Source organism: Desmodus rotundus, chromosome 9 (assembly GCF_022682495.2).
Source record: "Desmodus rotundus isolate HL8 chromosome 9, HLdesRot8A.1, whole genome shotgun sequence".
Classification (NCBI taxonomy): Eukaryota; Metazoa; Chordata; class Mammalia; order Chiroptera; family Phyllostomidae; genus Desmodus; species Desmodus rotundus.
In genome coordinates this window covers 87,149,561-87,166,161 of record NC_071395.1, presented here as the reverse complement: position 1 = coordinate 87,166,161, position 16,601 = coordinate 87,149,561, and the positions used below count along the sequence as shown (strand labels likewise).

At 46.6% G+C, this 16,601-nt stretch overlaps 1 protein-coding gene across 10 annotated transcripts in view; it reads left to right on the top strand.

The window, feature by feature from the left end:
* Window positions 1-16,601, top strand: part of ARSG (arylsulfatase G) — a 106,257-nt gene that overhangs the window by 29,486 nt on the left and 60,170 nt on the right. The window contains exon 1 of one of the 10 annotated variants that reach the window (XM_053911745.2): window positions 38-199. The exons of 8 other annotated variants lie outside the window; for them this stretch is intronic. The gene's annotated coding sequence lies outside the window, so the exon portion shown is untranslated. Of the gene's footprint in view, window positions 1-37; window positions 200-247; window positions 845-16,601 lie in introns of those variants that run through there. One more of the 10 variants, XM_024573387.4, reaches the window with a different exon arrangement.

Sequence of the window (16,601 nt, the reverse complement as noted above, 5' to 3'; positions counted from 1 at the left end):
GTCGCTGCCTCCCTCTGATCCTATACCGGCTACAGCCGGTCTCTGCCGGCCTCAGGGGCGCGCCGCCGCCGACCATGTGCTGCGAGCGCCGCGAGCGCCGCGGAGGAGGGGGCCTGCCTGGAACGCGCGCGCTGGCCCACGTGTACCCGGTCCGCACCGGGCGCGCGCCCGTTCTGAGCCAAGCCGGGGGTCACGGAAGGTAACGGCGTCGCCGTCCCGCGCGGGGGCCGCTCCCGCCAACGCCGCCGGGGTCCTGGGCGCGTCGCCGGAGCCCGGCGCGGCTTTGCGCTCCTGACCGGACCAGACCCCGGCGTTCTGCCGCACTGCAAGTGGGGAAAGCGGACTTGTTTGGGGGCGTCTGCACCCTTTTGGCGAACACTCCCGGCCGGGAGCGCGCAGGGTCCCCTGGCCGTCTTCCTTCTCCCAGCCCTTCTGCGCGCTCAGTCCCGCCCGCATCCTGAGGATTTGGGGGTGTGGGATGAGGGGCCCTCGCGGTGCATGCATCTGTAGCGGCTCCGCGGACAGAACAGGTTCTTTCCAGTTTGAGTGTGAGCTGCGCGCGCGGCGCCGCGGGCCCCAAGTTCCTCCTCCAGGGCCCACTTCCCCCAGTTTGGTTAACTAGTGCACCCTCACAGTTCCCGTTCCGGGAGGGCGGGAAGAAGTGTCGCAGTGGCCACAGGGAGCTAGCGGCCGGGCTGCTAAGGGTGTCCAGGTTCCCTCCCTTTTTCTGCAGTTGCAGCATCCGTGTCGAGCGAAGGGATGTGAGCAGCGGGGCTGAGTCAGCATCCCCTGCCGGGGGCGCACGCGTACCGTCCTCCCCCGGCTGAAGCCGAAGTCCACACAGGTGTGTGGCTGCCTAGCCCACGGGGAGCCTCTTGTAACACAGGGACTTGGTCGTTTAGGGAGTACGTGCCCCTCCTCCCGAAATTCTCGATCCCAAGGGCACCGTGAATTCCGAAGATAATGCACGGGAAACCTCAGTTACTAGCTGTCCTGTGGACAAAGCGGTGTGTCCGATCCCGGGCGTTTCGGAGCCCGCGGGGACGCAGACTGTTTCCTAGTATTCACCCCATGTCCCCACGGTCCATTAGGGACTTGCTCGGAGGTAAAGGCCCTATTCTCCGGATTCCCCTGCCGCCTTGGCACGGGCTGTTCACTTCACTGAGGTTCGGATATTGTTCTGATGTCAAACTCGAGAGATCCCATTCTGCGAGTGCGCGCACGGAGAGGTCGCCACCAGGAGGAGTGGGCGATCTGAATTTTGATAAAAACCTCCCTTTGCTCGCTGCCTGCTCTTCCTCATGATTTGAGGGTAGTGTCTCCTGGGTTAAACGCCTTTCTGTGCTGTTACTAAGGTCCCGCGTGGCCTAGGTGGGGGCAGGTATGCTGGTGTAAAGTGCTCTGTCAGGGCCAGGGCTGTACAGCCAGGGGACACTGATTAGCTTTGCAGCCTTCTGAGATGGGCGGGAGGAACTAAACTTCCAAATCTGTGAAAGGGGGACAACAGTGGTGCTCCCAGAATGGAAAGGTGTCATTTATGATGCCTGTAAAGTTCAGATCAAAGTGCCTATTGCAGGCCCTGAGAACCCATTAGTTGTTACTGTTTTATTTGTGGCTGACTCCTCACTTATCCTGCAAGTGATATTTTTTTTTCCCGAGTTGTTCCGTGAAGAATCCACAGATAACGATGTGTGGAAACTGATTGTAATCACTAAATGCAAACCCTGAGTGCCAAAATGGGACAGACCGTAGTGTAATCTCTGATGTGTAGCATCTTACGGAACATTAGGACCCGTCACTTCATTCAGTATGGAAATATCATGTTTAATGTGGCACAGTAGTGGTATATTTGAGTGTTGCATAAGAACCTGGTAGTGCAGCCCCTCGGTTAGAACCGAGTCTAAGCAGGTGTGGAAAGGTCTTGGTGCTTCTGTCTCTGGATTATAAATATTAGAGGAAAAATGGCTGAGAGCCCTAGGGGTGAATGAGTGATTGGGAAAGTCACTTCTGCATATTTGACCACGTGAAACAGCTGGCTGCTGGAGGGACAGAACTGTAGTAATATAATAATAATGCATTGTCACTGTCCTCTTTATTATAATTTCGACAGGTTTGCTCTGTTCCCAACTTAATGTTAACCCCATCGTCAGACTCAGGCAGCTGACACCCCCATTTTATGGGTGAGAACTGCTGAGGCACAGAGCGCTGGAGGAATTTGCCCGAGATTGCATGGCACTGGTAGGCACACACTGGCCCGCTTTGCAAGCAGAATTCCTCTAAAGAGTACATTTGCCGCTAGTGTCTGGAAAACAGCGAGTTGGCTGGGAATCCCAGCCTTGCCAGCCACACACCAGTGACTTTTGCCTGCCTGGTTAGAGGCCGCCTTCACCTTGTTCCCTCAGTCCTAGTGAGACCGAGCGAGAACACCCCGGCTTACTTCACTCCTCCTGGGAACGCAAAGAGAGGGAAAGCGCTGCATTGCCATGGTGATCACCCTCCTCACCCCCAAACAAAACTACCTCTGTTTAGTTCTAAATCCGAACAAAAGAACCTTTGGAGTCGGGAGTACAGAACCAGAAAAATTAGGGAATTAAGGAAAGGGTTCATCTTCCTTCTTAGTCTTTTCTGTCGTGTCTCTTCTTTTACAGTGGGCAAGGCTGTAGTGATGCCCTTAAAAAGTCCTTCAGCATCTTCTCTGGACATCAGTTGGCTGTGAGAACCATCCCCATTGCTCTCTTTTCTAGGCATCTTGCTTAGGGTCATTTGCATGAAAACAGATTCTTTTGTGCAAAGCTGGCCTGCCTGTTCTCTGTCAACATTTATAGTCCTTCTAGTCTTCATGTTGGGTTGCCAGGCAGATATGGCCCTGGCTTGCAAATAAGCTCACTGCTTTTACCAGCCCGTGAGAACTTCAACTTGGGGTAAGTAGATTGAAAGGAATCTTGTCTGGAGCTCAGAGGGGGAGCAAGGCTGCTTTTGAGGGCTAGGTTTTCAGAGCAGCCAGTGAAGAGGGGGAGCATTGGAGGGGCCTTCTGCAGGAGTCCTTGACTGCCCAGAACATCATCTCTCCAAAACTTGATTGTCTGAGAACCCACCGTGGCTCAGGCCTGGTGCCCTATTACTCTTGCACAGATAGCCTTCCCCTGCTTAACCAGAGCCAGGAATGTACTAGGGTGACCTGTTCCTTCTGCAAAGGTCTCCGGGGGGATGTTGAAATAGTATGTCAGGGAAATTGCCTTTCAAGTTGATATGTACCCGCCTCCAGTCCATCTTGTTAAAGATGCATTTTCAAGGAAATTTTCTTATTCTTAGTTGTCAAAATTTATAATATATGTTTTAGTATAAATTACTACAGTGATAGTTGTGATACTCAATTCAGAAAGGATTTTTAAAATACTTGGAGTAAAGTATAAAGTATTAAATTTCAATTTATTCACAATATCTATTTCAGAGAAATAGGATAAAGTAATTAAATACTTTTGAACATAAAAGTGTATTGTATTGAGATAGAATGGAAATGCAGTTTTGAAACAAGAAAAATAATATAAAACTTTTCAACTCTGGGAAATGTGCTCATGTAATTTCTAAATGAATGATGGTGGTTTTCAAATTGCTCTGGTGTTTATATTACACTGGATGCATTTAAAAGAGTGGTTTAAGAATTTTACTATAAAAATAACTTTTACAAATACAATCAAAATGATATCTCTGGCAGTTATTTAAAGTTACAGTGAAACATTGAAGATAACTCAGAACTGATCAAGCGTAGGGTGGGCTGAATGTTTGTGGGACCCCCACCCCCTCCACCTCCAAATTCACAGATCAGTCTAACCCCCAGTGTGATAGGATTTGTGAATGAGGCCTCTGGGAGGAATGAGGTTAGATGAGGTCGTGAGGGTGGGGCCCTCTTGCTTAGATTCGTGCCTTTATCAGAAGAGGAAGAGAGAATATCTTAGAGAACACCCACGGAGGAAAGGTCATGTGAGGATACATCGGGAAGCCGAGGAGGAGCGTTCTCACCGAACCTAACCGTACTGGCATCCTGATTTCAGACTTCAGCCTCAGAACTGTGAAGAAATAAATTTCCGTTGTTTAAGCACCTAGCCTCTGTTATTTCATTATGTTAGCCTGAGCTGACCAATACAGAGGGCATTTATTGTTTTTCCAGTTCTTTTAGAGCACAGGTTCTGTTTTAGAGCAGTTCTTTCTAACCGGGGGCCACATCAGTCTCGCGGTTGCCTTCAAAGGACCAAAATAATTTTAGGACTGTACAGATGTAACTACTTACCTGTTAAGGAGTTGAAATGACATTTGGCCCTTTGAAGGCAATCTCAAGGCTGATGTGGCCCCGGGTGAAAATGAGTTTGACACCCCTGTTTTCGAGGATACTCAAGCAAAATCTTTGGAGATCACTGAGTGTGGTCCATATTAATATCAGGACAAGAAAGATATATTCCCCGCCTTCATGGGTAAGTTCCCCACAGGGATATAAAATAAGCCAAAGAGTCACCAAAGTGGACCATGGGAGGCCAGGTAGGGATTATGTAATTTGTCATGTAAGGTGCTGTAAATGCAAGATGCCCATGAGGACCTGACCTTGAATCCCAGTTCTGCCCTCACTGGCCATTTCACCTTGGCCAGATTCGTTACCCTCTCTCTACCCCAGTCTGCTCATCTGTGGTGAGGGATAATACCTGCTTCATGGGCGAGGTGGAGCTTAGCCCTGGGTGGCTGGTTAACTGGGTTCATTTTTTGAAGGGGTTTAGCAGCTTAGCATTGTGCTTGGATCACGATGAGGCTCTGGAAGTCTTGGCTGGGAGAAGGAGGAGGATGGAGATCAGTGAAGCCTAGAAGGTCAGGAAAGACCTTGGAAGGGCTGGCAAGGGGGAGATGTGAGGGGTGACCGGCCTGAGAAGAAGGCAGGAGGGGAGAGGGACGACGCTGGGTTTGAGGACAAGGAGGTCAGCTCCCTGCCCGTGGCACCGGGGGAGGTGGAGATCTGACTTCTATCTCGCCTCGTTGCCGTTTGGCGGTGTTGATGCTGTATCGCTGGGTGTGTCTCTTCACTCTGGAGTAAGTTTTATTTGATTTCAACACTGATGTTTGTTCCCAGACGTCTCAGTATGCAGAGTTTACTGCTCCTATTACGGTTTTGTCATCCTCTCACTACCTAGAGAGAAAAAAAGAACATTGCCTTGAAGAGGCATCTATAAACGATCCCGAGCCTGTTGCAGAAGCCTTCAAAACAAAACACAATTCAAAATTCTCAGAACCGAGTGATTTAAATTACATTGCCTTTAGGATAAATAACTGTCATATTAAACTTTTATGACACCGTTGTGGGTCCTGAAATCTAACTGGGAAATATTGGAAAGTGCTGTGTTTGGGACACTGGGTTTCACTCGGATTAAATCAGGCTTTCTTTGGATCGTTTCTGGTGTTGCCCCACTTGTCACGCTCCTCAAGTCCCCAGGAATAAAAACCTGCTTTCCTGCTATGTTTCTTGCCTAAAGTGAGATGCTGGCTTTCCCCATCTTGTCTAAACACGCACAGTCTGGCCTGCTGTTCCCTGGAACAATACGCAGCGTGAGGTTTCTGTTTTAACTCTTTGGAAGCAGTGCACTTTGGCATTTCCAGATGGGTAGGGGATGACACAAAGCTAGATGGATGCTCCAGGACTGTGGTGTGAATAGGAGGCAAAGCGGGACCCTGCCCAGCCATGGTTGGTGGAAAGTTGTGGTCTCCTTTGGTGAGTGTGAATGCTTAGTAAGGGTAGATGACAGGCCTGGGTATAGGAAGCGCCCATCCTTCTGTCTCACCCCATTGCTCCTCTCTCCGGGCAGCATCTGCTCATCATAGCCCACTCATGAGCTGAACTGATGGACTCAATTGTCTCCCAGGCCACAAAACCACACCCCAGCGGATGTGGTCCCTCCTCTCAAAGTGTTGACTGTCTAGGCCAGAAGACAGGACACGTGTGATACTTACCCAAAATGGCATTTTAGCAAGTGAATTTTGCAAGTTGAGAATCTCAGAAAAAGGAGAGCTTGCAAGGTCACCTTAGGTTTAGAAGGTGATGAGAGGAAGCTGGGCTTTCAGGTTGGTGTGGAACAGGCCTTGGCCGTGTGGATGCACTCATTCGGCAAATTTTGATTGGACAGCCTCTGTGCTCAGAACCAGGCTTATGCAGTGTATAAACCAGACATCCTTGCCCTTAAGGAATTTACATTGTAGAGTTGTGGACTTTCTTTTTTTTTTTTTTTTTTTTGCTGGAACACCTCGTCCAGTATTGTGGACAAATAGTTCTTTTGCATGTTTCTGATACTAAAATGTAATTTCCACTTTCAGTTCGCTTCAACAAAGGGAGATTTTCATCACACCCGCCTTACATCTCGACTTGACCTGTTATATTGTCCAAAGCCAGATTTGCTGGTAGGCAGCCTACCCTAAGGACCATGCCCACTGTTACCAGAGTCTGCCCACGTAGCGAGACCCGGCTCAGGTTTTCCCCAAATGGGACAGACAGCTGTGGGACTGTGTGGCAAGGACCTACAGTTTGGAGCTTTAAAACTGCAAACTGGAATGACTTCTCACTTTCCCTTTGGAATTGCTTATGCCCATGGTGTTTGGAGCTTCTACCTTCTTTGGGTACAGAACCCAAGCAGAGCATGCTGACAAATAGTTCTGGAAAAGACTCAGCCCATAGCTGCAGGGAGTCCGGATTTCAGCAGTTATTTTGCTTATTATTAATGTTATTAATGCTTGGGGCTTGCGTAGTGCTTTTTCAGAGTGTTCTCATATTTGCTGTCTCTTCATTCTGAAAACAGTCAAGAGATGGCATGTAGCCAACAGTTCTGAGCCCTTGCTGAGAGCAGACACTTGTGTTGGATTATTTCATTCTCATGTTTTGTTTGGAGTGGAGGAAGTTTGGCTTTGTTTTTCGGGGGAGTGGGGAAACTGAGGAGCAGAGTGATTCGGTAACTTATCCAAGGTCACACAGCGAATGAATGACTGCTGAATCCTAGACACACATTCTCCTGGAGGCAGGCCAACACATCCCAAAAATCATTTCCCCAAAAGGCAGATTTTCCGAGCAATTGCTTCATTGGATTGAGCATTTTCCTCCCCATTGTTGGGTCATCTGTCTGTCTGCACCTGCCTCACCCTCAGATGTTCTCGGATAAAAACTTACCTGGACTCTGTCTTAGTCTGCTAAGGCTGCCTGATGAAATGCCGCAGACAGGATTAAACAACAGACGTCTATTTCTCACAGTTCTGGAGGCTCGATGTCTCATATCAAGGTGCCGGCTGGCTGGGATCCTGGTGAGAGCTCTCTTCCGGGCCTTCAGACAGCCACCTTCTCACTGTGTTCCCATCTGTTGGAGAGAGCAAGCGCTCCCCTGTCTCTTAAAAGGGCACTAATGCCATCGTGAGGGCCTCACCCTCATGACCTCATTTAACCCTAATTACTTCCCAGAGACCCCATCTCATACACCATTACTTTGGGGGTTAGGAATTAACTTATGAATTTGGGGAGTACACAAACACTCAGTCCAAACCAGAATCTAACATATTTCATTGTACAGGTGGGACAGATCTGGGGAAAGGATAAATCTGCAAAAACAGAAAAGATCGGATGTAATATTTAAGAGTAAGTTCCCTGTTCTCATGAAAAATGAAACTTCGGCACGTGAACTACTGGTCAACATTAATAAGACACGGAGAAAGATATGATATTTAAGGCGGACCTAACAGAAAAATCAAACCTGAGTCTGATCTTACCTCTAGATTTTCAACTCAGTTTACAGGAAAAATAGAGGAATGGAGAACATTTTAAATGATATCCAGAGTGCAATCAGCCAGATCCAACACTTAATAAATTTTATAGGATATTCGGCCAAAATGGAGGTATAGGTAGATACACTGTGCCTCCTCGCACAACCAAAAGAAGGACAACAACAAATTTAAAAACAAAAAGCAACCAGAACTGCCAGAAAATTGAACTGTATGGAAGTCTGACAACCAAGGAGTTAAAGAAGAAACTATCCAGACTGGTAGGAGGGGCGGAGGGGAAGCGGGTCAAGGTGGCAGCTGCAGGACCTGGGCACCTAGGTAGGCGAGGCAGTGGCTGGCAGAGTGGGTGGTCCCACATTTGCGTGTGGATGAACTGGGAGGAACAAGTGGGGAGCAAGACAGACTGAGCAACCCAGGGTTCCAGTGTGGGGAAATAAAGCCTCAAAGCCTCTGACTGAGAAAACCTGTGGGGGTTGCGGCAGTGGGAGAAACGCCCAGCCTCCCAGGAGAGTTCATTGGAGAGATCCACAGGGCCTAGAATGTACACAAACCTACCCACCCAGTAATCAGCACTGGAAGGGTCCAATTTGCTTGTGAGTAGCGGGAGAAGGGACTAAAAGCCAGTAGAGAGCTGAGCAAGCAGCATTGTTCCCTCTCTGACCCCTCCTTCACATACAGTGTCACAACGAAGAGATGTGGGTTGCCCCACCCTGGTGAACACCTAGCGCTCCACCCTTACTATGTAACAGGCATGCCTAGACAAAAAAATGTGGCCCAAATGAAAGAACAGATCAAAGCTCCAGAAAAAATACAACTAAGCGATGAAGAGATAGACATCCTATCAGATATACAGTTCAAAACACTGATAATCAGGATGCTCAGAGAAATGGTTGAATATGGTCGCAAAATAGAGAAAAAAATGAAGGCTATGAGAAGTGAAATAAAGGAAAATGTACAGGGAACCAATAGTAACTGGAAGGAAACCGGGGCTCAAATCAACGGTTTGGAGCAGAAGGAAAAAAATAAACATTCAACCAGAACAGAATGAAGAAAGAAGAATTAAAAAAAAATGAGAGGCTTAGGAACCTTGGGGCAACTTTAAACGATACAACATCCAAATCATAGAAGGAGAAGAGGAAGAGCAAGACGTTGAAAACTTACTTGAAAAAATAATGGAGAACTTCCCCAATCTGGCAAAGGAAATAGATTTCAAGGAAGTCCAGGAAGCTCAGAGAGTCCCAAAGAAGCTGGACCCAAGGAAGCACACACCAAAGCACATCATAATTACATTACTCAAGATTAAAGATAAGGAGAGAATCTTAAAAGCATCAAGAGAAAAGGACACAGTTACCTACAAAGGAGTTCCCATTAGATATCAGCTGATTTCTCAAAAGAAACTTCACAGGCAAGAAGGGGCTGGAAAGAAGTATTTGAAGTCATGAAAGTTAAGGACCTACATCCAAGGCTATCCAGCAAAGCTATGATTTAGAATGGAAGGGCAGATAAAGTGCTTCCCAGATAAGGTCAAGTTAAAGGAGTTCATCATTATCAAGCCCTTATTATATGAAATGTTAAAGGGACTTATCTAAGAAAAAGAAGAAGATCAAAAATATGAACAGTAAAATGACAAACTCACAACTATCAACAACTGAACCTAAAAAAACAAAAACAAACTAAGCCAACAACTAGAACAGGAACAGAACCAGAGAAATAAGTTCACATGGAGGGTTATCAGTGGGGATGGGGAGTGGGGAGAGTGGGGAGAAAGGTATGGGGAATTAGAAGCATAAATGGTAGGTAGAAAATAGACAGGGGGAGGTTAAAAATAGTATGGAAAATGGAGAAGCCAAAGAACTCATATGTATGACCCATGGACATGAACTAAGGGTGGGGGAGTACGGGTGGGAGGCAGGGTGCAGGGTGGAAGGAAATAAAGGGGAGGAAAAAATGGGACAACTGTAATAGCATAATCAATAAAATTTATTAAAAATTTTATAGGACAATCAAATTTATTTAGAAGTATATTGCAGGGAAGAGAGAAGAGGAACTTATTAATTAAAAGAGAAGAGACACATGAACCAAATGCAGTGTGTGGTGGGCTTTGTTTGGATCCTGATTAAAACAAAGCAACTGTAAAATAATGAGACAAGGGAGGACTTTTTAAACACTGATTGGATTTTTGATATTAAAAATTGTTAATTTTTAAAAGGGGCTATTAATAGAATTGTAGTTACATTTTAAAAGAATCCTTGTCTTTTAGAGAACATTTAGAAATGTTTACAGATGAAATTACATGATAATCTGGGGTTTGCTTCAAAATAATTTAGTGTATGTGGAGGACGAGGGAAAGGAGCAGCAGGAGAGGAGACAGAGAAAACAAGCAGACTGGCTGACCCTGTGTTGATAATCGTTGAATCTCAGTTTTGGATGAGTATGTGTGAGTTTTTCAACTTTTGTATATTTGATACCTTCCATAATGGAATGTTTAATAAATAATAAGTACTGCTTTGGAAAATGTTCTTAAAATTTTGTTGTTTTTTTAAAAAAGATTGTATTTATTTATTTTTAGAGAACAGGAAAGGGAAGGAGAGAAGGAGAGAAACATCAATGTGTGGTTGCCTCTCAAGCATCCCATACTGGGGACCTGGCCCACAACCCAGGCATATGCCCTGACTGGGTATCAAACCAGTGACCCTTTGGTTCACAGTCCGGTACTCAGTCCACTGAGCCATAGCAATCAGGGCTAATATTCTTAAAATTTTGGGAAACAGGCTTTCAGGGAGTGGATTTCAGGTAATTGACCTTGAGCCCTTTCCTCTTGACCACACCCCTCACGAGTTTTCTTCTCAAGGGGAGAATAGAATTTCAGAGAAAGGATGTTCAGAGGCCCATCTGCTCTTCCTGTTTTTGTGACCTGATTTCAAGGACCCAGATATAATTTCTGCACGGCAACTGGGTTTGTAGATGCATGGCATGATGCCACCTCTGCTTTCCCGAATTGGTTCCTGCCACATGGCTTCCTTCTGTGAAAGTCCCAACAGGTGGTTCAAACATCAAGGCAGGCAGCACATCATATGCCCCCTGTGGATGAGTTTCCCTGCATCCTTGGGTTCACTGAAGTGGTATTCCCAACAACAGGGTCTGTCTTGAGGTCTTCAAGCTTTAAAAAAACAAAACAAAACATCCAGCTCTTGGTTGATGTGGTTCAGTGGATTGAGTGCTGGCCTGCAAACCAAAGGGTCGCCGGTTCCACTCCCAGTCAGGGCACATGCCTGGGTTGCAGGTTAGGTCCCCAGTAGGGGGCGCACGAGAGGCAACCACACGTTGATGTTTCTCTCCCTCTCTTTCTCCTTCCCTTCCCCTCTCTCTAAAAATAAATAAAATCTTTAAAAATAAAACAACCCAGCATTTTAGTGATCTAAGAGGAATTGTTCTCCAAACCTGTATGAAGACATTCGACCAACAATTTCCTTTGCTCTAGTTATAAGTAAGTACTGGGGATGTAATGTAGGAGATGATGGCTATAGTTAACACCACCGTATGGTATAGTTGAAAGTTTCTAAAAGAGCAGATCCTAAATGTTCTCATCAGGTGGACAAAATTTAATTGTATCTATATGAAACGATAAATGTTAACTAAACTTACTGTGATACTCATTTCACAGTATATGTAAGTCGAATCATTATACTATACCCCTTAATCCTGGACAGTGTTGTGTGTCAATTATACGAGGTCTGTCCGGAAAAAGTCCAGCCTTGTTAATATAACGAGAAAGGTTTATGCAACATTGATGTAACCTGGCAGCCAAGGAGAGTGGACTGGAATGCGCATGTGTGAACAATGACAACTTCACTGTTCTAGACAGTGGGGGCGGTAGACACCATTGAGTGAACCTGTGTACTGTGTGGCTGTTACATTCAAAATGACTGAGTGAGTAGAGCAACAAATCTGCATCAAATTTTGCATTAAGTTTGAACGTTCCTCTGCAAAAACTATTCGGATGATTCAGAAAGCCGCAGCTATGGGCAACCAGTGGCTGGCAGCTCCATCATGACAACATGCCTGCTCAAGCATCACATCTCGTGCAGAGTTTTTTGGTGAAACATCAAATCACCGAGGTGACTCAGCACCCCTACAGCCCAGATTTGGCGCCCTGTGACTTCTGGCTTTTCCCAAAACTCAGATCACCTTTGAAAGGGAAGAGATTTCAGACCATCAATGAGATTCAGGAAAATACATCGGGGCAGCTGCTGACAATTGGGAGAACTCCGTGAGGTCCCAATGTGCCTACTTTGAAGGGGACTGAGGTGTCATTGTCGTATGTACAATGTTTCTTGTATCTTGTATCATCTTCAATAAATGCCTCTGGTTTTCATATTATGTGGCTGGACACCTTCTGGACAGACCTCATATGTCAGTAAAATGGAAAGAAAAAAACATAATGGGAAAAAAATATTTTCTTTGCATTTTCTGTTGAGCTAAGACTGGGGTCCCCCAAATACTCCCCTAGAAAGCAATCTTTCTGAGTTGGGCCAGCCCCAAACTGACATGTCAGGGTCTAGGGGCAAAGTTAGGGGCCATGAGGATGTCAATTATACATAGGCATTAATCACCTTAATAACTGTTTGTCCTGGCTGCCATGGTAAGTGGATTTTCCACTCCATTTGTGCTTGGATTAGGGTGAGGCCACATCTAAGCAGGAACTCATTGTCAGGGTCACACAAGGGCAAGGAGTGCTGCACCCTTAAATTGTGTGCCCTGGGCGCTTGGCTTGCTTCTAGCACCATCTCACCGTGATGAGGCAGCATACTCCTGTCTCCTCAGCTCTTCCCTCCCCTGCCCTGTTGCAACACATTCTCTCCCTCTCAGCAGAGCCGTCAGTGGTCTGTTAGGATGCAGTCAGAACTTGCTGCTCTGTCTCAAACCCTCCAGCCTCGCCATCTGCTCAGTAAGCCCGACTTCCTCTAACACTTGCCATTCTCATGCCGCTGTTTCTCCTGTGGCTTCTTTGCTGCCTCCCACAGGTGCCAGCCCTTTGTGATTGCTGCCTCACAGTTTCCCTCCTTCTCTTCTACAGATCGTTCTAGAAAGATCACTTCAGTGGGGTTGTCTCTGACCCCCTTCTTTCACTATGCACCTGCTCACCCCCACACTCCTGATCCTCTTTCTGCTTTGATTTTCTCCCTGCCCCATTTATTTGCTCACTTCCTTCCCCACCCCCAACCAGGAAGTGCCACGAGGACAGCAGGTTTCATGTTTCATTCCAGGCTGTAGGCACAGCACCTAGATCAAGACCTGTCACTCAGTCGACATTTGCCGGGTAGATGACAATGCATGGGGGAGCCGTTTCAGACTACACTTGGGCAGCTGGTGCCCCAGGCCCCTCCTGGCAGCCCCCACGTGACTCCTGGCCCAGCAGGCACAATGACCAGGTTCTGATCTGCGGGTAAAACAATAATGCTGTGCCCCCAGAGAGCACACTCCCCGAGTGCCTTTGTCTTTTTTGGCCTCAGCTCATCAGAAGCTTTGTCACTGGGAAACTAACACAGCCCTCTGCCAGAAAGGTCAGCTGGACCTTCTGGTTATTTCAGCTGTTTTCAAGGCTCTCTAGCAGGCGGTTTGGCCACAGGGAGGCCCCCAGGGAGCCAGGGTCAGGTGGTCAGGTGATGGACTTCCAGCTCTGGTATTCAGACACTGCAAAGCACATCTTCAGGTTGCCTCATCCTGTTCGCTCCCCAGCCCTTCTGGGAAACAACAGCCTGCATGTTCTTCATGCCGCTTCTGCGAACACCTTTATCTAGAAACAAGACCGAAACCCAAAGAGGAGCCAAACTTTAGCAGACCCAGCCGTTCTGCTTTAAGATGGGGGTCATAAAAAAGAACAGGAATCGTTGCAAAGCTGATTGGCAGCTCAGGGTCACTCTGCTGCTGCCCGAGGGGCGGGGAGACGAGGGCAGTGGTTCATACTTGTGCTCAGCAAGGGTCTATCCCAGTCAGCGCTGCTCCCGTGGCACAGGTGGGCCTGCCTTGTGGAGTTTGTGGAGTCAGGAGGTCAAGCCCCTTCCAGCTCCCTGGAAGGAGGGGGGAATGCTTTATTTACCAAAGACTGCCCCCTTTTTCCTTAGCCCGCAGGAGTGTACCTTGCTTGTGTCTACTTTCTCTTCCAAGAGGGGGAAGGTGGTGGGTAGAGAAAACATTGGGACAGTAACCCCAGACAAGGCACTGAGCTCAAGGTCTCAGCTGGGACCTGTTAAAAAGAATCCCCTCCCCGTCTTCACTGAGGTGCAGTCGACAAATGTGTATGTGTTGATGGTGTACAACATGATGTTTTGATTGTGAAATGGTTACCACAATGAGGCTGATTAACATACACATCAGTCCCCTCAGGTATAGCCATTTTACATGTTTTTGTGGCGGAAACATTTAAGATCTACTCTCCGAGCCAATTTCAGGTTTGCCGTACAGTATTATTAACTGTAGTCACTACAGTATTGTTAACCACGCTGTACGGGAGCTCTCCGGAAGTCCCTCATCCTGCGTAATTGGAAGTGTGTACCTTTGGTCAGCCCATCCCGTTTCCTCCCCCACCCCCGCCCCTGCCCCAGCAAGCTCCATTCTCGCCTCTGCTCCTGTGAGTGCAGCTTTTCAGATTCCACACGTAAGTGCGATCAGGCGGTACTTGCCTCTGTGCGCCTGGCTTGTTTCACTTGGCACAATGTTTGCTGAGTTCATCCAGGTTGTTGTAAGTGACAGGATTTCTCTCTTTTTGAAGGTTGAGTAATATTCCATTGTTCATGTGTGTTATATATATAGCACGTTTTCTTTACTCATTCATCTATTGATGAACGCTTAGGTGGTTTTCATATCTTGGCTGTTGTGAAAAATGCTTCAGTAAACCCAGAGTGCAGGTATTTCTTCAAGATAATTATTTCATGTCCTTTGGTTAAATACCCAGAAGTGGGATTTCTGAATCATAGGGTCATTGTATTTTTAATATTCTGAGGAACCTCCACACTGTTTCCCATAATGTCAGCTTGGATCTTTTTTTTTTTTTTTTCAGCTGGATCTTAATCAAAGTCTGTGGCTTGGAGTCCATTCTTTGAATGTCCAGTTTGCCTTTTTGTTGTAATTAAAAAAAAATAATAAAGGGGGAAAGGATTAAATGTCTCCCTTGAATTGTGGGCATGAAGGATAATGCGATGGAGTGCTGGATAAATAAGCTTATTTCTATTCTATGAAAATATTACTACTTACTGATTTGCTTTAAATACCTTCAAAGGGCCCTGGCAGGTGTGGCTCATTGGATTGAGGGTGGGCCTGAGAACCAAAGGGTCATTGGTTCAATTCCCAGTCAGGGCACGTGCCTGGGTTGAGGGCCAGCTCCCCGGGGGATGGGGTGGGAAGGGGGTGGCATGTGAGAGGCAACCACACATAGATGTTTCTCTCCCTCCCTTTCTCCCTCCCTTCCCCTCTCTAAAAATAAATAAATAAAATCTTGTAAAACATTAAATAAAAATCCTCAAAGGAATGTTTTATTATGGAACTCTTAAGCAAAATAATTTATAGGGTCCGACACAAATAACACCCCTTTTTTATTACATAAAAATCCTTTATTACAAAATCATAAGCATATCATTCTGTAACATAACAATATCACACTCAAGCACACCATATGACAATTTAGGTGACATGTTCAAATTGATGTCCATCCTGTGAGATATTCACGTACCCCACCCACACACTCAGTGGTGTGAGCTCTGCTGGACCCTGTATGTTCCACCTTACTTCCTGCTTCTTTAAGTGAACTGTGTTTTTGAAGTCTTTCTGTGTTGAATCTTTCTGAATGGATTAGTGACCACGAATGAGGCCACTCCAGTATTCCAGGCTAAGGAGCTTTAAGAACAGAAGCTTCCTGTGGTTGCTGCTCATGGTCAGAAGCCAGTGGAACGAGGCTGGGAATCACCCAGCAGGCCCACAGTGTTTTCTAGGTGCTCCCCTTGTGCTCAGGCTCTTGCTTCCAGATAGGAAAGGGCCTTTGGGGCCTCAAGATCAACAAATACCAGTTGAATCTAATTGACTTTGAAATAATAACTCTCCTCTTAGAAAACAGAAAAAAAAATTGCATTTCTGAACAATTGATTCATGGGCCTCCAGATGACCACGCCTGTTTACTTGGACTTGCTTTTTACGGTGAAGCATGCATCTGCCCATCCTTCTGAGTTTATCTAGGTCTTCCAGAATTTACCTGCCTTTGACGTGCCCATCCATGCGGGTTGGTCCCAGGGCTGGCTTTGCCAGCCGGGCACTCCTTCCCGAGGCAGCGGTCACAGCTGGATGTCGACCCGCCATACCCCAGCACTAGTAGCATCTTCACTTGTTACAATTTGGTTCTCCTTCAGTCTTCCCCATTGTTTGGGCGTTCAGCTGAGCTTTTTGTCTGGTCCACAGTTTCAAGCCCTCCTCTCTTTACCGAATGAAAATTAAGGGCTGTTAAGTAAACTTGAGGTGATAATTTTATTTTATTTTATGGTTCCTGTGTTGAAACCCGTGTTGAAACACAGGTATGCTTGCAACCCGTGTTGAAAGCATAACCTTCAACTCCTGTCTTTCGTGTCCGAACTCGATTCATTGCTTTTGTGCTTGTCCACGGACGCTGAATCACCTCTGGTTAGGGTAAGCACCCGTTCGGTCTGCATCTCCAGTTGGGTTAGTTTTCTCCTGGAACGAGAATCGGGATATTTTCCATTTCTGAGCATCTCGGTAATGAGAGTGTGATTCAGAGACCAGCGGTGTCGGACTTTTGGGGG